At 37.8% G+C, this 26,384-nt stretch overlaps 1 long non-coding RNA gene across 1 annotated transcript; it reads left to right on the top strand.

The window, feature by feature from the left end:
• Positions 1 to 3,761: 3,761 nt before the first annotated feature.
• On the top strand, positions 3,762 to 14,472 carry LOC110591489. Its single transcript, XR_002481024.1, has 4 exons — positions 3,762 to 3,834; positions 4,314 to 4,437; positions 10,332 to 10,398; positions 14,438 to 14,472. It is a non-coding gene; the product is annotated as an uncharacterized LOC110591489 (long non-coding RNA).
• Positions 14,473 to 26,384: the final 11,912 nt, after the last annotated feature.

Genomic DNA, 26,384 nt, shown 5'->3' with positions numbered 1-26,384 from the left:
CTTTGATCTTCAGAGCAATTGCCCTCTCTTCACTTCTTCCCTATAGGAACCAGACTAAAGATGGATCTATACAGAGCTGTTGCTTAGGCTTCCATATACTATGGCTGTGTGGGGAGGGCACTTAGAAACATAATGCATAAGGTGTACAGGAATTTATTAGCTGGCTTTGTCAACTGACAGTAGTTTTCATAGCATGGATGAATTGAATCCAAGGTTTTTTTGTTTTGATTTGTTTGGGGTTTTTTTGCCTATAAACTTATATATAGCCTGCCAAAGATACTTTAAGCTATATAATTCTGACGAATTTGCACTTGACTTATAAAAACACTTTTTCCAGCCTAATGTTGTGTGATAATTATTTTCTGATCTTTTTAAAGCTCTTGGCCTTGGAAACAGGAAGTGGGAAAATAAACAGGAAAATCAAAAAGTTCAAATTTAAGGCAAAACCTGAGTCACACTAGTTCTGGTACAATGTAATTTCTAATCCTGATGTCACAAATATCAGCCTTACAATAGGTGTGAAGTAAATAAAGACTAGATTTAAAACAAAATGTCTGCAGGAGAAAAAAAAAAAAAAAAAGCATATCCCAATTGTTTCCTTAACTTTCCATAAATTAGTGTTTGAGAGGAAACAAGATGGAAAAGTTTGGTTTTCCTGTGAGAGTTCAATTCATTCTCCTCACATTTCAAAAGCTCCAAGTAAGAGTAAGTAAGTAAGTCTCTCTCCCATGGTCCAATCTTTCTTACCTGCTATTTGCTTGTCCCCTCTTCTTGTAAGTGCAGGTATGTGAGTGTGGTGTGTGTGTGTGTGTGTGTGTACTTTGCTCTTACATCTTGTTTCAAAGCTCTAGAAGCCAAGATGTAGTGGAAATTCTTTTGGATCAGTATCTTTCTCATTTCCCTGGCCACATTCCATGCCCCTACCCTCTGCTTACCATCTAACAAATATGTGATCATGATACATGCGATCATGATCAGTTGTCATTTCTTGAGTGCCAGGTATTGGCACGTTAATTTACCTCATTTAATTATCAAAACAGGCTTATGGTGTACACAATACATCTCCAATACACAACTAAACAACCCGAGACTCAGAATATAGAGTCACAAAGCCGGGAAGTTATGGTTTCAAGATTCAAACTCAAGCCTTACTGATTCCAAAGTACAAAATTTTCCTCTACATTACACCTTCAGAAATAGACAAAGGTCTGACTGTGCAATGAATTTAAGGCACATTTGCTCTATTTTTTTTTTTCAGTAAATTATCCCTAATGGCAGAAAAGAGTGAATGTATGTGGGTGAGGGGGTATGAGCATGTGTTGCAAGGTGGGGAGGGGATATGTGAAGGGATACAGTATGCTTGTGAGGATGTCAGTTTGAAGTGCCTGGCTGCATCCACATAATTTCTTTTAAGTCTTCTATTTATTTAAAAAACATACTCTAATTTTGCATTCTATTCCTTAGTATATTCATGTTTGCTACAATGTTAAAGGGTTAAAAAATAATACTTGTCATTGGCTAAATTTATCCTGCAGGTCTATGTCATTGGTGCTTTTAGGATTAATGTAACCCAGGGTAAAAGGTAGAAAAAAATAAGTCCATCTTTATTACTGAAAGTACAACTGAGAAGTACATTTCTTACAAAGAATGTGCCAACAGCATACTATTTGCACATACTATTTGCATACAAAAGAACATCACATTACTACTATTGATCATAAGATGGATTTTGAATACTCAGTAGGGGACTATGGGGATAATAATATACAAGAACAGTATAGCGTAATTTTTGAAAAGTGGGAATTATTTGTACAGCCTAAACCAATCAGTTTTAAAGCTTAGCACAGAGAATCAATTAAATCCTAAATTCCTACTAGAGCACACGTAATTGTGATACACAGAGGCAACATGGTAGAGTGAGAAGAGCTTTGGACGAGGGCTCAAAACCTGGGTTCTAGACTCAGCTCTACTATCAGCAAGTTTCCACATGAGTTTTGATAGTTGCTTGGCTCCTGCATTTGAGTCTATAAAGTGAGGTGTTGAATAGTGGGCTAGATGACTTCTGATATACCTATGAAGAGTTCACTCTATATTCACTCTATGGAATCTGTCTAATGTATTGCAGTGAATAGAATATAGGCATTGGGATCAGATAGACCAGAATCTGAATCCTAGTTGAGGCATTTAATTGCTGTGAGAGCCTTGCTTTCCTGTGTGTGAAATAAAATATACCTCATCAGGTCACTGAGAAGGTTAAACGAGAAAATATTTGTAAAAATCTACCATGGTGCCAAGATAGATTGTTGGCACTCAATTATGGTAGCTGTTATTTTGATGATATTTATTACATATATAATAATAAATAGCACTCAGGTTGTTCTGCTGAGTTATCAGTGGCACTATAAATCTAAATGTTATATTCCGGTATGCGTTAGATCCTTTTACCATACTCTTTTGGTACCATGTCATTTGTCTTCATGGCATTTACCACAAACTGTAACTATCTGCTTATTTCTGTGACTCCAGGAATATTTATTTAATATCTTCCTTCCCACATTGCTATAAGCCCCACGAGGATAGGGAACACATCAGTGTTGCTCACATGTGTATTCCCAGAATATAGCATAGTGCCTGAGACAAAGTAAGTGCCCCCAAATTATCTGTCAAATGAATGAATGAATAAATAAATAGTCCTAAAAAATCTTAGTCCTTATCTCACCTAATCTACAGACATCATGCCAAGAAAGGTACTTGTTATCTGGGGCCCAGGAAAATTACTTGTTCAGTCCTACCTGTATTAGTGAGTCTGACAATAAGCAATTTCATACACGATGTACAATGTTCAATGATAGGCCATTCTGCTATCAGTTCATAAGGCTACCAATTTTTAGAGCTTACTCCAAACTTCTACCCACCATGCCATGGTTCAGGTATACATCCAACATGGCTCTCCAGTAATATAATTATCAACTCAGGGCAGCAATAAGGAATGTTCTGTTTCCACTGTGCTTACAGAGAAATGAAAGTGTATTTCTCGCATTTTATTTATTTTTAATGGTCTAAATTGATAGACGTTAGTCTGTAAAGTATATCAATATCATCCGGGAACCTGCTAAATATGCAGATTCCTGGGTCCCATCCCCAGATAGTGTGATTCCAACTTAACAAGCAGAAAAAGTGCAGGTAAAGACTGATCATGTCATCCACGTTAATGGAACATTCCATACGCTGTGGTCACAAAGGAAATAAAAGTTCTTCTCACTGCTGATGGACTGTCATGAGTTGTGCCTAAAAGGCTTTGAGAGCAGTGAATAAAATCCATGGTTAGTCTCTAGTAGACTGAAGGGAGAAAACTCTGAAAAGTCAAAGTGCAAGGCATTTCTGCCTATTAAAAATCATGCATGTGACATATCTTCCAACTTAAACAGTCCCAGTCTGTAGGTTCTAAAGCTATTTTACTTCCAGACATCTCCCATACACCTGAGAATAAAATATCAAGTTCCATAATGTAATTCTACCTCTAATTTAGAACCTGAATTTCATGTCTTTAGAGGTGTGTAAAAGGCCTACGTCAACTTTTTGCTTCTTGCAAAGATAATAATTTAGGCTATCACCAGACACCTGTCTAACCTGTAATTTTTCCTTACTCCATTTTATTTTGTCTCCATGAATATGTAGATAGCAGAGGTTGCCAGAGTGCTAAAGTGCAATACAAAGAGCATGCATTTAATTATTCAGGTAGAGGTAAAGGGAGGAGAGTAGTAACACAGACGCTCAGTGATGGTGAGTCCCTAGCATTGGAACTGACTGTCCTTCTCCTTCATTTCATCCCAGGTAATTAGAGACCATCTATTGTACTTGGTACGGTAAGCAAGGAGCCCAGGAAGGCAATTAGGGGAAAGAGGGGAAAAGATATCAATGTAACTAATGGGAGAATAACAGGAGTGGCATGAAGAAGGGCAAACAGGAGGCATGATCATTGAAGGAAAATTCTTAATTGACTTTGTTCTGTTCTTTTATTCAGAGAGGGTGGTAAGGCAGTATTATCACCTAGTAATATAGATGTTACTATGTGTACTAAGCAATGGGAAGCCTTCCAGGTTCCTTTGGGTTCTGTCTTCTCTGGGGACATTGATTCATTTATTTTACTCATTCAGAAAAAGTACTTATTGAGCACATACTACATAATTAGGATTTGCTCTAGGCACATAGGATACAATAAGATAAGATTCATTTCTGTGCTCAAGTGGCTTTAAGTCTATTGGGAGAAACATACCAATAAGCAAGTCATTTCAACTCAGTGTGCCTTCCAGCTAGGACCTGGGGCGTCACGATAGACTTCCGGAACAGATACTCAAACAGCAGTTCCAAGAACAGCAAACGCTGGGAGGAGACAGTGAGGGAGACTAGGCGAGAAATGGATAAGGAGCCTTCCAGGTAAGTGCCTGGCAACAGCAGAGTTGGGAGAATCAACAGGAAGTGGGCAGTGAGGAAGTATGTTGCTTGGAGGCAATTTCTGGAGGAGAAGAAGAAAGATTTGTGAGAAGTTTTTCACTTTCTTTGCCCATGATTTCTAGACATAGAAGAATCCTTATTCCCTTCTGGTACCTTAAGCTATTCTAACCAAGCAGCCAAGCTTTGAAGACTGACTCATGGTGGTCTCAGATCCATTCACTTGTAGCCAAAGTAAATACAAAATATATTTTCTTAATCTACCTACATACATCAAACTCTAAGGCTCTGTTTCCTTTTGGCCTGTCTTCTTTACTTCCTTCATTTCATACACAATGAACAATGATATCTGCAGTATTGCCTTTCCAGACAGACTTAATACGATCTCTGTGTGTTTATATTGTCTAGATTAAACTAACTTTGTAAAAAAATGTATCTCTCCAAGTTCTTCTGGTTTCCGTTCAGTTGTGTTTATATTCCTTTCAAAATTCTAAAGAGTCTTTTTGATGTTTTTAGGAGTGGCCTACCTGGCAAGCCTGGTCTCCCCACTCTGCTGTTGATATGATCTGTGCATTAAACTCACAAATGCCAGGGCTTCATACTGGCACCAAATAAAGCACGCTAGATGGGACATATCCCTGCTCTTTAATTTACTTTGCTTAGGACGGGAGTTTAGAATCACTTACATTTGCCTGCCTGGTTTTTCAAGCATTCTCCCAGGAAATTAATAAACTTTAGTTTCTAAATATCTCATTTGTATTGGTGTGTTGGAACCAGTCCATAGGAGCTCACGAGAACCGATGATTAAACTTTTCAGGAACTTTGTGAGCTGATTGTTAAACACTGGCTGTTGGTAAAATCAAATTGTATGTACTAAAAAACAAATTATGCTTAAAACAAGAGTAATATATACTCAACCCCAATCACTTACCAGTTACTTTACTACCTTTCACTATTATCTATGCTCTTAAGCGCATTTATGCCTATTGTTTTGGGTGGTGGTAATATTATTATATAATGCTGTGCTACTGTGCATCTCTTCCCAACTCTGAATTCAGTGATGACATGTTGGTAACTTGAAAATGGCCATGATGGGAGTATTTGTACCACAAAACTAGCAAATGGGATCAATCAGGACTCTTTTTTTTTTTTTTTTCCTTCAGAGGTCAAGAATTTGTTAACCCTTGACTCATGTACCACTGCTCATATGGAATAAAGAATGAGAAGACTGGTTGGAAAGGAGAAAGGATGGATATTGGCAGAAAAATAGCCAGTTCTAATACTATGAATAAAATCTATTAAAATTATAGTCTAGGAGAGGATCGGTTGAAGTAAAATCATATTCTCTGAAATTGTATGCATCTGTCCTCTTGAAGTTAATAAATTTTTAAGGACAATGAAGTCATGACATGTTACTCCTGTTCCTTTTTGCCTTTAGCAGAACAAGTGACTGTAGGAGAAGAAACTACGAGAGTCTAGAGTATATAAAACCTGTTTAGGGCACCTCCCAACACACTCTCATGCCCTGGTAGCAGCCTTGGTTGCATAAGTTCTCCCAGACATTTGAGAAATCACGAAGTAGATGAACTTGTTTTGTGAATTAAGATAAAAGTTGTATTAATATTTCACAGTCAAAATGATTTCTTCTGAGCTTCTGCAGTTTCTGGGTGCTGTAAATGTCATGTAAATGGCATCTTTGTGCTCAAGAGAATATGCAGGGCTATTTAACATAAAGGCCCAGGAGAAGTAACAGCCTAGCAGACAATGACAATGGTGATGTCATAAGTGACTTTCACTAGAGGGACCTCCTAGAGCTTTTTTGATTCTTCAAATATCCTTGAGGTACAGTCAGGGGGGAAAAGCAAGTAACCAATTGTTTGGGGAGGGAAGCAGACAAACAGTGCTTTAACAATTTTCCTAAATTTAGGAATAGATCAAGTAAAAACAACAACAACAAAAGGACCAGAACCCCCAAACTCTGACTCTTAGTCATAGGCAGAGTACACTGCCAGATGGTAATGAATAGTGATTCCAAAACCTCAGCTTCAAGTCAAGCAAATTATTCTAATGGATAAATAAACAGTGGCCTGAATCTCCTCCAAAGTTTTAGGAAGTAGGAACTAGTTTTTAGGATCTAGGAAAACCTTTATTAAATAAACTAACAAAAGACAGACTTGTGTATCTCAAGCTGTCCAGGGCACTTATCATAAATCCTGAAGTGTAGGAGTCAACATTACAATTTTATGGCAAACTTTCTTCTTAAGATTATGTAGGCTTAAATAATTTTATGATTTCTGCCTGATATAAAGACCTCTCAGAGCTGATTCCATCAAATGAAGATTATATAAAGTTTCCAGTTTACAAGTAGCTCTATGCACTTCATACTAACAAATTATAAATTGATTGACTGGTAAGCAAAGTAAACCTTCCAAGTCCCACCTAATGAGTGTGAGTGAACAAGGAATTTCTAGGTGCTTCCATTCATTCCCCAGACAAGGTGCATCATCTGGCCATTTGTTCCAACTGGTTATTAATAGAAAGAAAGCACGAGAGGTTCAGCCAAGGAGTTAGAATCAAGTCTCTAAAAACTTGTCTTGTACGAGAGAATTTTCTACTTCTGGTTCTGAAAATTATAAAATAATCTTGCTTCTTCTGAAATGGGTTATATCTCTTTCAAATAAAGATGAAATGCACAAGAGAGCGCAACTCTAGCTAGGGTTAGCATATACAAGGCATTCTTGCCTTTACCTGCCCAGGATAGACAGAGCTAATCTATCAGGATTGGCCTAAATCTGAATCAAAGAGGATGCTCATTCCCTCTGAGAGTGGATGTAGTCTTAATGGTTCTCAACATTCTCCAGCACACCACTCCCAATGAATCTGAATTTGCATTTGAGACAAGCCCAGATCTGATTCAACATTTTTATTTCATTGAAAGAGATGGTCAGAGAGGTTACTTGCTTAAAGTCACAAAACTAGTTTCAGAATTTGAAACCAGGTTTTCAGCGTTCTTTCCACTGTAATATATTACCTTACTTAAACCACTGAGGGTTTTGGTCTGTGGGCTGATGCAACATAAATTTCCATCAATAGGTCTAAGGATTCAGTTAATAGATGCACCAGGGCAGACTGTGAAAGGCAGCTACAGAAATCCTGTAGATGGAGCTGCTTATGAGTTACCACTCAGAAAAAACTCTAGTCATTCAAATGTTTTTCTCTCCATATATGAATTATCAGTGTTTATGGTATCAAAGTCAAGTGAAGAAATCAAATGGGCCAAAATAGAGCTCTAGGATTAAGGAACTTGGCAATTATTTATTAGTTTATTTACTTAAGCAGAGTTATGAATTGTGAATGAACAAGTTATTTTAATCTTAAAGGGCCTCATCTTTGCCTTAAAAACTGTGGGGACACAAGGTATGTGTGGGGAGAATTTGGAAAAAAGAGCTGAGACAGAAATGCAGACTATTAAAGAGGGAAATTTGGCCTAGCTTTTCTTACAAGTACTCTCTTTGTTCATTTTCAAGTGGGTCTCATCTGTCAAACCCAAGCCTCTATTATTCTGATATTCTTAGTCTACACTACCATTTTTGATTCTGCTATGTTAGTAAACATTTTCAGTATTGCTAACAATTTTCAAACCACCATTTAAAACACCAGGTGAGGGGCATCTAGGTGGCGCAGTCAGTTAAGTGCCCGACTCTTGGTTTCAGCTCAGGTCATGATCTCAGGGTCCTGGGATCGAGCCCTGTGTAGGGCTCCGTGCTCAGGGCAGAGTCTACTTGAGATTCTCTCTTCCTCTCCCTCTCCCTCTGCCCCTCCTGCTTGTGCTCTCTCTCTCTCTAAAATAAATAAATCAATAAAACACTAGGTGAGAGCTATCCATTTTTGCTTCTCCTTAACCATGCTTTTTAGCCTGTGTTAGGTTTAAAGGTATTCATATGTGATGAGGAGGAACTAGTTCCATGCATCCAGCAAAACCAAGAGCAGTAATTTGCAGATACCATCGCCTACACCTATCACACGCATTCAACTGTGTGGTTGGGACAGAGGAGAAGAGTTATATTGCAGGCACAGCAGATTCTGCTCTCTCTCAGAAGACTCCCAACATAACAGCTGCCCTCACAACCTGAATAACATCCTGTCCTGGCCTCAAAGACATGAACATGTTTTCTACCTCCACCCTCAGCAATAGGCCCATTTCAATGTGCCACTTTGGTTTCAAATTCGCTTCATTGGTTAGTACGACTCAGGAATTTCATATTTCCAAAATCCAGTTAAAATTCAGACATTTTAGAGAAAGGAGAATCCAAAAGCGTAGGTCTTCTCTGCACGTTCCTCTATTTTAATGCTTGAGCAGATGGTATGACTGTTCTTTGCCCAAAAGATAACTTACAAAATTGTATCGGTATAAATAAGACTGTAGGTGAAAACTATTAATGCTACAGTAGAATCTCATGGCCCCCGAATTTGATCCCATTTATCAGAAGTATAGCATTCCATTGGTATTATTATCAAAGGAGTTCTTGTGAATTTAGCAAACCAAGTACTTATTAGTTGTTGCTTAGCAGGGCTATTTTCAAACTTTGTCCCTTAAAAAAAAATCCACATCTTATTCAGAGAATATGTTGTTAAAGGAAAAGTCTTAGGTATTTTTTATTTGATGCCAAATGATACATGTCACTCTCAGCTCAAAAAAAAAAAAAGATGAGGAAACAAAGATCAGTGAAGAGAGTCCTAAAACCAGAGGCAGAAGGCTGCGTTTTAGACCAGTAAATTTCCTGTCATTCAATTTCCTTTTCTCCAGCCCTAAAACTCTCTGGGGATGCATGTGAAGCATGGTGAAATGTTTAAGAATATTTGGAAATCATTCTCTTGAAGCACTGAAAACTACTTTGGCATAGGAGATAATGAAAGGACCAGTGAGGGTGGTCCACATGTTCACAGTTAAGATATAAAATGATTATGAGCGATATAGGCACGCATACTGTTTTTACATTAAGCTTCTCACAAGATCTTATTTTTTAATTGATAATGGCCCCATTCCTAGTCACATGAAGTCCTTCCAGATCATTCTTTCCTAAGCAGTTTATGCTGTAATTTGTTGTTTTGTACTAATTTGCTGTTACTAATTTCATAATAATAGAAATTGGGGGAAAGCCCACAGTCAAAAAGGCCAAAGGAAACCAATGCAAAGAGGCCTCTATGTGTGAGCACCAAGTCTTCAGTCTGAGGTTGACAACCCATAGATCACCATCAATGGCGAGGCAGAGGTAGCAATTAAGAATGGAGGTCAAGAATGCAAAAGAAAAGGAGGGGTCCTAACATTCAGACACACAGATTTATAAATATAGAGCAAGTTGACTAGAGCAGACAGAAGGGGGAAGAAGGCCTTAAATACCTGGGCATACCTACAGGTATTTCTACCAACCTTGGCTATGCAAATTAATTCCTACATTCCCAATCCCATATTAGGAATGTGGTCTTGACCTGATTTCAACTCCAACAGTGGGACAACCCAGTTCAATGTTTCCCAAAGGTTAGAGTGCTTATCACTAGTGTTACAAATGATGATTTTAAGAAATACCACATTTTAAAATTTAATTTTAGTTGTCATGGTTTTCTTTTTATATATGTTAGGAAACTAGAATATAAAACCAATAATTTCTTAGGTATTATTTCTTAGGACAAAACTATGGTTTTAAAAGCACATCGATTTAAAGAAAAAAAAAACTATGGTGTATTAAGTGAGGTGATATATAGATAAGGCAAAAAAATTGTGACTAGTCTCTGAAACACTTAAGTTTGGGAAAAACTGATATAATCTGACAAATGTCAATAAATATTTTATTTACTTGCCCCCTCTGTCTCCCCAATAGGTGGTGATGCTCTTCTAGACTCTAATCCCATTTTACTCAAGACACAGTGTCACACAGTAATAAAAAGGTAGGTTAAAAAGGGTCCTCGGGAAAAGGCACCAAAACAAGTCTAAATTCATTCTTTTGAACAGATCTTTAGCAACAGGGTAAATATTTAATGAGATTTTTACAGTCTCTTCTCCAAGAGTTGCAAACAGTACTGTTTCTGGAACTGGGGTAGGCACATGAATTACAGTAAAAGAATGTTCTGTTCTTGCAACTGATGAATCCCTGAACTCTAACTCTGAAACTAATAATACACTGTATGTTAATTAATTGAATTTAAATAAAATAAATTTTTTTAAAAAGTGAAGAAAAAATGTTCTATTCTGAGAAGTGGAAATGGCAGACACCTGAGGAGCAACACAATGCAACAAATGTGCTCCAAGTGAACATTCCAGTTATGGCGCTCCTTCCTTTCCTGTTCCTGGCAAGGTGCCATCTGCTGCCTGATGGGAAGTTCAGCATTGCAGAATACACCCTCCACTTTATAATCCCATAAATTTTAGAATACATCTTCAAGTCTTCAAAAGTCAGACCATTCCTTCTAAATTCTCACATTTTGAAGGGATCTCTCCTAAAATGATGCATTAATTTTTTAAACCAATGTTAAAAAGATAAGGGGAAAGGAACATGCTCCAGATTACAAGAAGTTCAGAAAAAGAAAAGTCAGGGGAGCAGGGTTTAGTGCAAGGAGCATTGCATTCTTTTATACTAAAGCAGTAATGTCAAGGCAGGATTATTTTTTAATATTTAAAACTGTTTTAGTGATTTATTCTGTAATCGCTCATTCCTTCATTCCCTCACCCCAACAGTTTTGAAAATAAACATTATCTCACTCCAAAATGGCTCTTAAAAGGGTGCTGCCCTTTTTCCTTTTCCTTTTTTTTTTTTTTTAAGATTTTTTTTTTATTTATTCATTTGAGACACAGAGATACAGAGAGAGAGAGAGAAAGCATGAGCAGTGGGAGAGGCAGAGGGAGGGGGAGAAGCAGACTCCCCACCGAGCCAGGAGCCTGATGTGGGGCTCGATCCCAGGACCCTGGGATCATGACCTGAGCCGAAGGCAGACGCCCAACCATCTGAGCCACCCAGGAGCCCCTCCTTTTCCTTTTTTTTTGACTGAAGACATACAACGTTACATTAGTTTTAAGTGTACAATAGAGTGATTAGACAAGTCTATATGTTACGCTATGCTTACCACAAGTGTCTATATTCCCTGTACTGTGCCTTTTTTTTTCAAGAGCAATGAAATATATTTAACTTGGGAGACGTATCAGTATAAACCCCAAAATATGTCTTACAAGTTTTCCCCATGCATGCCAGGCTCTGTGGCAAAGTTCAACAAAGCAGTCCACCTTTGCCTCATGAACTGACAAAGTGAGAATTGCAAAAAGGAAGAGGCTGAGGTTGGAGCTCTCAGGAAAGAGAGACATCAAGCCACAAACTTCTTAAAATATAGCATGTCTTCAAAACAATGTGCTGGGCCCATAAATCTTCCAACTGTGACAAGACATCACAAAATGTCCCAATCCAGTGTCCTTCCTGAGAAGCTGTCTGGTCAGCAGAGAAGCCTATCAGGATCAGTACTGGCCAAAGCAGAGGAATGGCCAACAGGTCTAAGTAACCTAAGTCTCAACCAGTAAGATTCCTGGTCTGTGTTTAGAGCACACTGATCTCTGCTCTTCCTTGTAGAGAAATTAACAAAGGAGGCAAGAGGAATGAGACAAAGAGATGGTACAGGGCTGCAGTAAATACAAATATTTGTATGTGCCACGTACAAAGATGAGCTGTGTGGAACACAGATTTGTGAAAGGGTAAGGATATAAAACATTCATTGTGCAACTACAGTGAGTCAAGCACAATTTTCAGTACTTTACATATAACAATTGATACTGGCAACAAATGGTAAGATCAACAAATGTGTGAGGTAGGCATTACATAGGTGAGGAAAATAAGACACAGAGATTCTGAGTAACTTGTCTAAGGGTATACAATAAAATGGAGAAGGAGGGAATGGTGATGGAGGGGGGTGTGTCAGATCGCACACTGGTCTGACTCTTAAGGGTTTTTTGTTTGCTTGTTCTTTGTTGTTTTTCCTATTATTTATTGAACCCTTGCAATGCATCAGGCATTATACTAAACAATGGATTATCTCAGTAAATCTTCAGAATAACTCTATTAGCTAGTAAATGTAAATTTTGAAATTTGATAAATGAGGGAACTGAGGTATAGAAAAGTAAGTCACTTGCTTGAGGTTATACAGCTACCCAGTAGTGGATCTAGGGCTGGAACGCAGGCAGTTTGATTGCAGGGCACAGACTGTCAGAACAGCACATACCCTCTGCATTGTTGTGTCTAACTCCAAAATCTCTTGGGGAACAAACAAGACACACTGAGACCCTGCTGAGTACTGGTGTCAAGCACATGCCGTGCACGCACACACGCACGTGCAGGGGCACACACAGGAGCGCAGCACACATACACAGTGGGTGTGAACTGAGTTATCTGAATGATTGGTATTATAGAAGAAATTCAGGAGATAGTAACTGGCTGTAGCATGAAGTGGAAGGCCCAGAATCCCATTGCCCCCACCGAAATTATTTCAAAGTGAAAATCATTCGATTCAATAGAACTCAATAGTCTATGCGATTAGGATATCTTAATTTGGTGAGTCCAGTCTTCTGGATTTATAGATCAGACAAATTAGACAAGCAAAATATGGACAGATGTCTTAGAATTACCGGCTTCTTATTTTGCCAAATAAGTTAAAAACAATAATTACCATCTACTGTCACTATCATTTCATAAAAATAAACACCATATAAATTTAAATTTGTGGAAAGCTACTTGTACTGTAATTATTTTACACTGTCATGGAACAGTGAAAATGATGTCAAGATCATGCTGATTCACAAACAGGCATCTGGGAATAGACTTTGGGATGCCTGGAAATGCTCAAAGCATATGATGAGACCCAACTGAATCCATTTAAATCTTTGTTGACACATTCTATTTTAAATTATTCTGTTCATAGACTCTAGAATATTCATGCAGGATGGAAGGGATCTTAGAGTCCAGTCAAGCTCACAACTTACACTACTACTTTAACATTTCACAGAAGACAAACCTGAAGTCCAAAGGGATTCAGTGACAGCCCCAAATCAATCTTCCAGCTAGTCAGCTCAGTGACAGGACTAGAATCCCATCCAAGGATTCTTTGTAGAATCCCATGCTAGGAAGGTAAGCATGAGTAACTTTTAGCGATCCATGTGGAGGGTAAACTCTGGGGAATATTTACATGTTATAAAACAAAAAAATGTTGTAAAAGACAGCCTTCCCAGAGATTGGCAAGTCTACAACTGGATAAATTACAGTATTCACACGTAGTCTCCAACTCCAGAAAGCCACTCTTGGGAAAGAGGATCACTTTCAAGTCACTAACATCTGGGTTAAGTGTGTAATATTTATGCTAGAATATATTTTTTTCATTTGAAGTCCCTTGGAAACAGACTTTTAAGATGATATTATAAACATGAGAACTCTAATTAATATAATTACTCTTTTATGATTTAGATTTTTAGGATCTTATCATTTAATTTAATCATTTAATGAGGTCATCATTAAAAATACCAGTTATAGATCTCTTTAACGTGCAGAGGTTTTCTGGTTAATGAAGTTTGGCTAGTCATTGAATGTGTGCTCACAAAGACCAGATTTTCTCCTGCATGCTGTCTAGTCTTTAGGATGAAAGCACCTACCATAATGTCTGGCAAATGGTAGATGTATAGTAGATTTGAGTTTCTCTCTTCCCTTTCCTTTAGGTGCATACGTGGCTATTTTGATGTGGGTGGCAGTGCATGTTGCATGCAGGTGCGTCTGTGTGTGTATCTATTAATAGGGAATTAAAGTAGCTGCCACAAGAACTCAGACTCCAGAGGACTTACTTTGTGACCACCTTACCAATGCTGTAGTCAAATGGTAACCAGAATTGGCACTAGACGCTTCACCTGTGCAGGCTTGTCCTATTCTGCTCCCTGCAGTGACACATGTCTTCCCACCCACAGGACATCCCTGGTCCTAACTAGAGCTAATCTGAGAAGGAGCTGGAACCCATGTTCTCTGATGATCCCTTTCCACTTCAGAGCAGTGAATCGACTCCAGAGGGAAAGACTTATCTGACTTGTCTAGACCTGTGCTTCTCAGACTCACTATGTATACAAATCTGAGGATCTTGTTAAAAGGTACATTCTGATTCTTTAGGTCTGGGATGGTGTCTGAGATTCCGTGTTTCTAACAGACTCCCAGGTAATGCCAAATGCTGCCGGCATACAAACCACACTCTGAGGAGCAAGTATCTAGGCGGCCACTTCCAACTCCACATTGGTGACCAGGGCCACCTTCACTTACACCCATGGTGAGCTCTCACACTAGTGGCAGGGCGGTTATACCCTTCTGCTGAGTTAGAGAAGAAAACTGTTTATAATCAGAAAGCATGAGAGTGAGAATAAAAACAAAAGCAAAGAGATATGGACTGAGGGGGAGAGGGAATGATGGAGGAAAAAAAAAGCAGCAAAGTGGGAGTTTTGAGGTCTCAAAATACTCAATATTCTTTGAATATTCAGCCTCTGTATGGTAATAACATTGATTTTGTGGTGTTCTCCCCACTCCCCAGAGTATTTCTCAAATCCTAATACTTTGTTATTTGCTTTTCACAACTAAATGCACTTCTGAAGTTCTATATCTAAGTACCTGCCATATAATGTACAGTTATGTGGGGTTCTCTTCCCAAAACCAGCCAATAAGAAAATCAGTAACTACTAAGTGGTATTCTAGATCCTGGTATGAGTGTATCTGTGTGTGGGAAAGGGAAAGTGAAGTAGCATCTACTTCCACTGGCTTCTTGCAGTAACAAGCAACTGTGTAACAAAGCTTACCTTCCATTCATTGAATATGAACACAGTCTGTGAGGGTTTTAATTTGGTAAGCTATCTCGCTAGAGTGGAGAGTGCCTGGATTTTGAGTCTAACACCTGGGTTCCTATCCTTATAACCTTTGCAATTTGGGGAAATTACTGATATTCTTTGAGCCTTTGTTTCTATGTCCATAAAACATAGATAATTGTGTCTACCTTCTGGTTTCTAAAAAGAACTAAATGAGATAACAAATGAAAACATCTACTATAATGCTTAGTTAATAGGATAGAGACTCAATAAATAGAAGCTAATATTGATATTTTCATTCTGAAAAAGAAAATAACCATTTTCTTTTAAAAATATGATAAATGATAGTGACTTCAAAATTATATTAATATTGTGTTATTATTAACCATTTTAAGGTTACATTTAAAAACAAACAGAATAAGCCTTCAACACCATAATCCGCACCATGACCCATTTCAAGCTTTCAGAATCTACCTGTGGTAGGCTGACTACAGAATGTCTTTGAACCCCTCAAAACAGCATTTTAATTCTAGAAGATTTGAGAGAAATAGAAAGGAAGAAAAGGTAACATTAGCAATTTGGGTTTTCACAAAATGTTCTATAATTTGGGAGAAAGATATACTTGCCTTTTAAGAGCTAAGAACAATAATTAAATCCAGCCCCAGATTGACTATATAGGCACTGTAATTATTTAAATATCAATTAGTATTAATTGGGTACACACAATCCTATGTCAATCCATTTAATTCTTATTCACACCAACTGAACATAAACATAAAGGCTACTCACTTTTCACAGAGAATTTCTCTTTTGCAGAAAAGATTGACTTTTAGACCATCTGGATATCATCAGAAATGAAGATCAGACAGAATAATTTACTGACTGAACAGACATTGAAACAGCCAGTGTGGTGGATGACAAGAAGCCCATGTTTTTGTTTTTAAAAAAAAAACATTTTTGTCATTTGGCTCGCATGCATTTCACATTTCGAAATATTTTGGGACAAGCATTGAAACTGTGAGCCTGAATCTCATCATTATGGAGAAAGAAGCCATGTTAAGGGAAGCCATTGCCAAGTCACCCAGACGGCTGACCCCTCCTCTAACCTTTTTGTTAGTCCCAAAAGAAAAACTCAGGTCAGAAGATACCAGGAGAACGAGGCAGCCCACACAGCAAACTGGGAGGTCATCTTGCCTAATAGATTGGAAACACTAGGAGTTGAGGTCTGGCTGGCTCTGAGTGCACCGCCACGCTGCTTTGGGCAGATTCTCTCACCTCCCAAATCTTTCTCAGTCTTTTCTGCAGCCAAATGTAAAAAGAAACTGTTTTAGCTCTCAGATTATTTACCAGGCAAGGCTGGTCAGAAGTAAGAGGATATAATTTGTGAACACTTATAAACTGCACATATCACCTGGGGCAAATTGTTCCCACCCAACCAGGTGATGTTGGTGGAGAAGGAAGCAGAGTTGAGACCAGAGTTGCCAAGAAGAAAGGAGGTATGCTGCTAGAGTGTGGGGCCCAGGCACCAGTCCCTCTCCTAGCACTTAGCATCTAGAACCAAAGAATAGAATCCCAGGTTATAAGAAAGGAAAGGCTACCATCTCAGGTGGAACTGCTCTAGGAGGGTCACATTACATCACCTCCACTCTGTTATGGAAATGACTCCTTTTGGAGCAAGGTCAAAAGCAGATTAGGGCATGTCTGGGAAATATCGGGTCTTTGAGTTTTTCAAGACTTTCCCTCCCTTCCTCCCCAAATTTATGTCGTAGTCTCTGGCTGCCTCAGAACCTCAGCTTCCTTGATGAGGGAAAAGAAGGAAATCTACACCCAAACATTAGTAAGTAAAACAAGTATTCAAGGGCATCTGTACCTAATTAGATTTCTTTATCAAGGTCTTTCAAATGGGGACCCCAGTCCCTGAGGCAATGCAGATACCAGGTACAGTGTTTGGTGGGTAAAAATAGGGCCACAAATAATTTATTATTGTTATTAAGGGAATCACATGTATGGTAGTATATTTTCTTTTTAATAAGCAGACCACATACAAGGGGCATGAAGAGACAGGAAATTATAATGGTTTTGGCAGTTGTTCTTAACTCTGCCTGCCTTACACCTTTGCAGCTAATTTTTGTTAAATCCCTACAAATAAGAATTACAGATTTAAGTGCTTGGCTCTGGAATCAAACAAACTTATGTCTCATCTTGATTCAATGAATCACTAACTGTGTGACCATGCTTCCACTCCACTGCTCCCCCACAAGATGCATACATTACTTTATCTCTCGAAAATATGGATAATATTGGATGCCTGGGTGGCTCAGTTGGTTGGGTGTCTGCCTTCGGCTCAGGTCATTGTCCCAGGGTCCTGGGATGGAGTCCCACATCAGGCTCCTTGCTCAGCAGGGAGTCTGCTTCTCCCTCTGCCTGCCGCTCACCCTGCTTGTGCTCTCTCTCTGTCAAATAAATAAATAAAATATTTTAAAACTAAAATAAAAAATAAAATAAAATATGGATAATATTGTATCTACATCAGAGTTATGGTGAGGATTAAGTGAATGAACAGAGTTGGCCAAAACATACACTAAATAAACTGCTAACTTATTTTTATCATGATTATTTTTTCTTCTTATGGCTAAAGTAGATGTAGTTAAGTTCTTCTAGAAGGTTGTCAGAAGACAGCATCACTGTACGAGTGTGTTTGGGTTGTATCAAGATTTTACTCTGACCAACTATGTAATTAAAGTCCTGTAACAGTGAGCTACATTATAGATTTCTGAACATTGCATGTGGTGCCTGATTTCACAACGCTGACTAGAATTGCCAAGTCAGAGGGTATGCATATCTTATCTTTTGATACATATTGCCAAACTGTCTTCCAAAAAACTGCAACAACAACAAATATGAATTTTCAACTGAGCATCCACTACGTGACAGGCACTATGCTTATCTCATTTGGCTCTCCATATGATTATACAAAAGTAAATTTTATCTTCATATATGGTACAATATTATGAAAACAAAGCTCAAGTGTGTCAAATAATGTGCGGAAATCATATAGGTAGTAGGTGATAGAGAAGGATTTGAAACAGATCCGAATTATGGTTGGACCAGATGCTTTCCAACTGCACCATGGGAAAATATAATTCAAGATAGAAATGAATTTGAGGTGTTGAAATATATTCATCAGTCTGTCAGATTTATAACTGAATGACATCTAATCTCTGCATTTGTTTACATGTCTGTAAAATTAGAAGGTTCAACTTAACTAGTGTTTACGATTGCTTCCAGCTCGAAGAGTCTGTGTTTGGGGTACTCTTCAGCATTAGCTCTGGCGGATAATGGGATGTCTATATGCAAGAATTTTAAGAATGTGACTATGTCAGTTGTTCTCCACATTTACAAAGTACCAAACAAGAAGAAATAGACCTTAGTTAGGTATAGCCAAAAGGTTTTAGAGTTAAAAGAAGGTCACCTAAGATTATCTGATTCTCTCAGTGAAAAACCCAAGATATAATAATGGGTTATCTGCCCTTAAACAGCTCCAGTAAAGAAAAAGACCATTAACAATCCCAGGTGGTTTGGTTATAAATATGTTTGAAGCACAAAGCCCAACCAAATGGTCTCTTAAGGTCCCTTTAGCTTTGTGCCTCTATGGCTAGAGATTCAGGCTTATCTGAAGGTTAAAGCTAACACGGGGAGCCTTAGTGACAAAGGCGTGCATAAATTATATTTCTGTGTTCCCCAAAGTTAGCATCAGACATGCCTGCTGTCAGTTCCTAACCTGTAATGACAAGGCACTAGGCCAATAATTTTGAAGCCCTGGCTTCTTATTAAAGATGTAGTTCCCTGGGCCTCATCTGCCAGAGATTTTAATTTCCAGGGTTTCTGACAGGAGCAGGAATTTGCACTTGTAGTAAAAACTTCGGGTGATCTAAGTGAAATGGTTCCCATGTTCCACTCTGAGGAGCTAACCCTGTGCTCAGCTGATGTAGCAGACGACAGGAAGAGGCATCCTCTCTGAGCTGGCACAGGGCCTTGATACACATGGAGAAGAGTAGTTAAGGGGCGCATGGGTGGCTCAGTTGTTGAGCATCTGCCTCGGGCTCAGGTCCTAATCCCAGGGTCCTGGGATCAAGTTCTGTATCTGGCTCCCTGCTCCGTGGGGAACCTGCTTTTCCCTCTCCCATTCCCCCTGCTTCTGCTCCCTCTCTTTCTCTCTGACAAATAAATAAATAAAATTTAAAAAAAAAAAAAAAAGAAGAGTAGTTAAAAGTTTAGAAAAAGTAGACTGGAAAGGGAGTTCCTTTGGGATATATGTTGCTGCTGTATACTATTACTGAGATACTAAAGACCATATATGTTGTATTTTGTTGTTGCTCTTTTAATTATATTGTGACATTAATGCTATCTATTGATAACAAGATAAATCAAGAAAAATGGTAAAAATAAGTACCAGCATAAAGCCTTTATGATTCCTCTAGAAGAGTTTTCTATCTTTTGTTTCACAAACTGATAATTTTCTTAACTGTCTTAAAATAATCATTTCCACATTTGTAAAGAGATAAAATTTGTCCACAGTTTCCTTTGGCGATATTAACAATCTAATCCTACCCTATAGAAATACATGATTCAATCAGTCAATAATGCTTATTGAGCACTTAGTAATAGGGACACATAAGTAAACAAAGTAGATAGAATCCCTACTCTCATAAACTCTATAGACTATTAGTAAGCATTAAATGCAAAATTTTAAGTATGAACAATATTATAAATGCAAGTAGAAGATGCTACGAAAGTATACAATGGAAGCAACCGATAATTTAATGCATGGGATCATGGGATATTTTCCTGAAAAAACATACTAAATCTGAGACCTCAAGAATGAGTAAGGGTTTGCAAGGGAAAGAAGGGATACAGAGAGAAGCAAGTGAAGGAAGAACACAAGGCATTCAAGGACCAGGAAAAAGGCCTGTGTGGCTATAGTGTGAAATCTCTGGGGCAGGGTAACAAAGGAGAGATGGGCCGTTTTTAGACTGAGTTAAGAATTAGGGACTTTACCCAAAATTCAGTATGAAACTATTAAAGGGTTTGAAGCAGAAGACAGGACTGATCTGGTTTGTTGTTTGAAAAGATCATTTCTGGTTGCAACATGGGGATAGTACTGTAAAGGAAGGAAAATGGATGCTGGAAGATGAGGTATAAGGTTCCTGAAATGATCCAGGTGGGTGATGCTGGCAGACTAGACTATGGTAGTGGCAAGAAGATAGAGAGAAGTGGGTGGATTCACAAAATATTAAGGAGGGGGAATGGGCAGGAATTGTTGATTTAGATAGATCTGGGTAGAATGAGAAGTCAAGGACATTTAGGCTCTAGCTTGAGCAACTGGTTACCATTTCTTCATATGGGAAAAGGTAGAATAGGATGAAGTAGTGATTCAGATAAATGACTCTCCAGTAGAAACTCAAAAATATGTAGAATGTGTTTAATTGGCAGCCAGCCACAGGAGAATCAGGCAAAAAAAAAAAAAAAAAAAATCCACCCCTCCCATTCGATTTGTTCCAGCTATTATCATTTCTAAAATATTTAACATGAGGATCCTCGATCTAGGATCCAACAAACACAAAATCCCATAGCAATTTTCTGCCCCAGCTTCCACTTCCACAGAATTCTGACCTTAAAGCCAATAATTTTCTAAACCTAAATCATATATTAAATCAAGCTGTTCACAGAGTATGTCTGTAATGATATTTGATCTTCTTTTATTATATGATAAACTATGATAAACTCTTTTAGAGACCAAGAATGAATCAATTGGCCACAGTATATTCATCATTGATGTAGTTCAAAAAGAAATACAGAAATCCTTAATGTTGGAGGTCCCTTTAGTGTTAGAGGTCTCTTTGAAAATAGATGTCTCTATACTCACTGTATACTTATTTATTGAATTTTTCAAGTAAGTATTCTTAATAATCCAAAACTATAATTCAAGTCAGTCAGACTAACACTTGGTAGGTCTTAGAGCCATATTGGATCAGAAAATATCTAATAATATATGCCATTCACTCAGTTCCTACTTAGCGTTTTGTACTTAGTTTCAAATCTTTCAACAAACCTAGAAACCTTTTTTAAAGATTTTATTTATTATTATTATTTAATGATAATTTTATTTATTAAATATTAAATATTAATTAAATACTAAATCTTTAATTAATTGGTTAAATTTAATTAATTTAATTAAATTGATATAATTAATTTAATTAAATATTAAAATATTTAATAATTTTTTTTAATTTTATTTTTAACCCAATGTGGGGCTCAAACTTACAACCCTGAGATCAAGAGTTACATGCTCCACCAACTAAGCCAGCCAGGCGCCCCAGCTAGAGACCATTTAATGGCTAAGAAACATGGAGTTGAATTACTGACCTGGCCAAGGTCACATAGTAAGTGGTAGAGCGAGAATTCACACCCAGGTCTACCTGCCATCTGAGCTCGTTTTACTTCTCTAAGCTGTCTCTTGTGAACTCAACCAACCAATAAGGCAGGTGATATTTTCAGGTTTAAAGAAAAATGTTAATTACTCCTGCTACACAGCTGGGAAACAGGTTCTTAAGTCTCTCAATCCTCTTCATAGAAATAACAATTAGTAACTCCTTAGTATACATCATTCATTTGTCTCAATGCCTTCATGGTAAATAAAAAGATCTTGACTTATTTCAACCTAATTCAAGAAGAATGTACATAAAAACATACCTTTAAAAATAATACTCAAATCATCCTAAACTGGAAAAGAACCCAATTGTTCATCAACAGGAGAATAGATAAAGAAATTGTGGTGTATTTAAATAATTGAATTACTCTACAGCAATGGGAATGAACTCATTATAACTGCAGGCAACAACATGGATGAATCTCACAAACATAATGACTAATAAAAGAAGACATATGATCTAACAATTCCACTTCTGGGTAATTATACAAAGAAAACAAAAACACTAACTCAAAAAGATATATGGACCTCCATGTTCAGTGCAGCATTATTTTATAACAGCCAAGATATGGAAACATAAGTGTCCATTGATAGATGAATGGAAAAAGAAAATGTTATATAAAACACACACACACACACATAAACAATGAACTATTATTCAGCCATAAAAAAGGAAATCTTGCCATTTGCAGCAACATGAATGGCCCTTGAGGACATTATGCTAGGTGAAAAAAGTCAGACAGAGAAAGAGAAATGTATTATGATCTTGCTTATATGTGGAATCTAAAACAAAAACAAAAACCAAAAAACCAAGCTCATAGATACAGAGAAGAGATCGATGGTTGCCAAAGGCAGGAGGTGAAGGGTGGGCCAAATGGGTGAAGGGAGTCAAAAGATACAGATGTCCAGTTATAAAATAAATAAGTCATGGAATGTAATGTACAACATGGAGACTATAATTAATTATACATATTATTAAATACACATTGCATATTTGAAAGTTGCTAAGAGTAAATCATAAAAGTCCTCATTTTTTAAAAGATTTATTTATTTTAGAGAAGGGGGGCAGGCAAAGTGAGAGGGAGAGAGAGAATCCTCATATATCAGACTCCCCGCTGAGTGTGGAGCCCGATTCAGGGCTCGATCCCAGGACCCTGAGATCATGACCTGAGCCAAAATCAAGAGTCAGCTGCTTAACCAACTGAGCCACCCCAGTGCCCCGAAAGTTTGAAAATCTGTAACTACATAGTGATTTGGTTTTGGGTTTTTGTTTGTTTGTTTTGTATTGAAGTATAATTGACATTGTATGGTGACAGATGTTAACTAGACTTATTATGGTGATCATTTCACAATATCAAATCATTATGCCATATGCATCTGAAGCTAACACAATGTTGTGTATCATTTTTACCTCAAATTTTTTTACAAAAAAGAAAAGAAACAGGGGCACCTGGGTGGCTCAGTCGGTTAAGCATCTGCCTTCAGCTCAGGTCATGATCCCAGGGTCCTCGGATCGAGCCCCACGTCAGGCTCCCTGCTCAGCGAGGACCCTGCTTCTCCCTCTCCCTCTGCTGCTCCCCCTGCTTGTGCTCTCCCTCTTTCTCTCTCTAATAAATAAATAAATAAAATCTTAAGAAAGAAATAAAGAAAGAAAAAGAAATAGACACAAATGAGTACCTACAGTATGATTCATATATCTAAAGTACAAAAATAGGCAAAACTAATCTCTGCTGTGAGAACGCAGACCACTGGTTATTTTGGGGAGGGCAATGGCTAGATGCAGGCACACAGGTGAGGGGGTTCTGGGTGCTACTAATGCTCTCTGCTGGTATACCAGTGTATTCACTTTGTGAAAATTCATCAAACCATATATTTATGATTTTTGCACTTTTCTGTATCTATGTATTACTTTAATATAGTTCAATAAAAAAATTTACTGAAAGATAAAAATACTTAAAATGACTTTCAGATTTAGGTGAGACCTTAGATATTAGAGTACTCTAATCAATGAAAATATCAAAATGTTCCCTATAACTTAAGCTCTGACTTAGTATTTAAAGTAGGTATACAATGAAAAGAATTTACAAAAGTACAGATAAAAAAATGGCAAAATGCTAATAACAATAAAGCAGTCGAAAAATACTTTCCACAAAAGATTATTAATGCATTTCAAAGACTATTTCACTGAAGGATAAGACTACAGAAAGACTTCAACCATATGGACACTTGGACAACAATTCCCACCGTAATCATGGATAAATTACTGAATTCTTCAGTTTCCATGTCACCACATCTAAGAGCAAGATAATTCCTACCTTCCTCACAGGGGTGTTGTGCTGCTTAATTAATGTTTGTAAAGCACTTTCTGTTCCCTGGGTGAAAGGTACCACAAAAGAGCAAAGCATATTATGTTTTAATTGCAGGGCTGATTTTGAAGATGCAAAAAAAAAAAAAAAAAAGTGCCTATGAATTGTGATTTAATCAGATCACTCCATTAGAATCACTGTCATGACATATGCCTTGTGGCTTCTGCTAAACTTGAGAAAATGGCCTTTAAAATTTTGCAAGTCTTTCTGCTCAGCTTCTCTACCTGTAAAATGGGGTAACAGGCTTTCCAGGATTTGCAAGTATGTCTTTATTCTTTGCAAAAGCCCTTCAGTGGTCCTTAGATGAAAGAAGCCACATGTTGCTGTGAAAAGAAGAAAGGCAACCTCCTGCTTCCTGGGATGAATGGACTTGCTTTTCTCTGGGGGAAACTAGAGGGTCAGATGTCTTGCAGAAAGGCCACTGGGGAACTGGCTCTGCTGAAGGAGAGTCTGAGAACAGCCAGTCTGCAGGGAGCCAGGCTACTAGATGAGAACTTTTGGGGGTTGGTTTGTTGGCATTCCGGGTGGTGACTTCCACTCTCCCAAAGGGACTGTTGATTCTACTGTCCCTTTCATTGAGGCCACCATCATTCCTATTCTTAATCCAAAGGGTTTAAACTTCCACAAAACCAGCCACTAGAAATCCACTGATACATACAACTCAAACTGTGACCTTTCATGTACTGACCAACCAAACTGAACCATGTGATCTTGCTTTCTGAGCCCTGAGACTGGGTCTTTCACAGATCTTGACTTGGGGAGATCAAATAATTATGTCATTGTAGGCTTACGTATTTTAGAAGATCTTTATAAGAAGAAATTCTAACTATATTTTTCATTTCTCCTTTTTAATAGGCTAGGTAAAACGTAAAGAGACCCACAAAAAAGGTCTTAGAGTCCTTGATGAAAATGAAAGAACTTCATACATGAACAACAGAGAGCTTTTCTGGCATTAATTACCCCTACTACATAGAACTAAATGTGTCTTCTCTGTCTTCTATTTAGTTAATATATAGAAATATTCCTTATTCCCCCCCTCCTTGATTAAAGAAAATAAATGTCCAGTCAGAAGAGACTTCTCCCAGTTTTAAGTCATACTTTTGGGCAATATACTTCTATTTCTGTATGAAATCTTTCAATAATTAACCTTCTTCTTCCTCCCTCTATAAAGACAAATCACATGGAGGTACTTTAAAAATAAAAAAGCAGTATAAATCTTGATGACAGTAGATGTGACTTGTCAGTAGCTAAAATTCCCCCTGAAAGATTAAGTTGTCTGTTTGAATACCTCTGTACACCCACCAAAACCTTTCAGGGAATAATACTGATGCATTTCCTTAGGAAAATACAAATCAGTTATGTGCACCGACTTAGTGAATAAAAGTCCTGAGAGTTTTCTGAAATCATACTTGGCTATTTGATGATCTAATTTTAAATGCTTAGCAAGATACTCACTACTCCTATACAAACATACCTGGGGGATATCTGTGTAGATTTTGTGGAATTTTAAAAGAATACACTAAATTGTCTATACATTCAAATCATGCCATGTCCAAAAAGCACATAATGCTAAAAGTCGTTTTTGAGGGTGGGATGAGAAAGACAGCAATAAAGGGCTAAAATAATAGTTTCATTCCATTTATTTTTTATTTCTGGAAGAAAACAAAACTTCAGCTCTTCTGCTGTGCTGTCACAGTGGGAATGGTTTTTAATGCTGTGGGTGAGGAACCCATAAAAAGCTCACTATACCAAGTGTGCCAAAGAGCAACTCCTACTGGACAAAGAGGGCCCACCTCCACAAAGTTCACGTCCAAGTACATGGTCTCTGATTCCTTGGCCATCAACATGACGAGTCATGTGAATATTCATCAGTCATTCCTTTCTAAAGTTCAATTTAAGGGAGAACGATTCAAATTCTTTCTGGAGGACGAATAAACTAAGAGATTCCAGAGGTTTATGTCATAGTCCTTGATACTATCCACCAACCATTTCCAACTCTCTGACTTCTGGGTTTGGTAGGATTGTATGAGGTATAATCTTTGTGGTTAGGCATGGCCATGTGACTTAATCTGACCAGTGAAATGTGAGCAGAAATAACATGTATTATTTCTAAGCGGGAGTTTCAAGAACCAGTGAGCAATTTTCCATAGCTCTCATTCCCTCTACCGCAGCTATTGGCAATGTTCCAGGTGTGGTCTTCTTTGTCAGCTGAGGC

The sequence above is a fragment of the Neomonachus schauinslandi genome, chromosome 2 (assembly GCF_002201575.2).
Source record: "Neomonachus schauinslandi chromosome 2, ASM220157v2, whole genome shotgun sequence".
NCBI lineage: Eukaryota > Metazoa > Chordata > Mammalia > Carnivora > Phocidae > Neomonachus > Neomonachus schauinslandi.
Note: the sequence above shows the minus strand (reverse complement) of the source record. Positions and strands in the feature narration are given on the sequence as shown.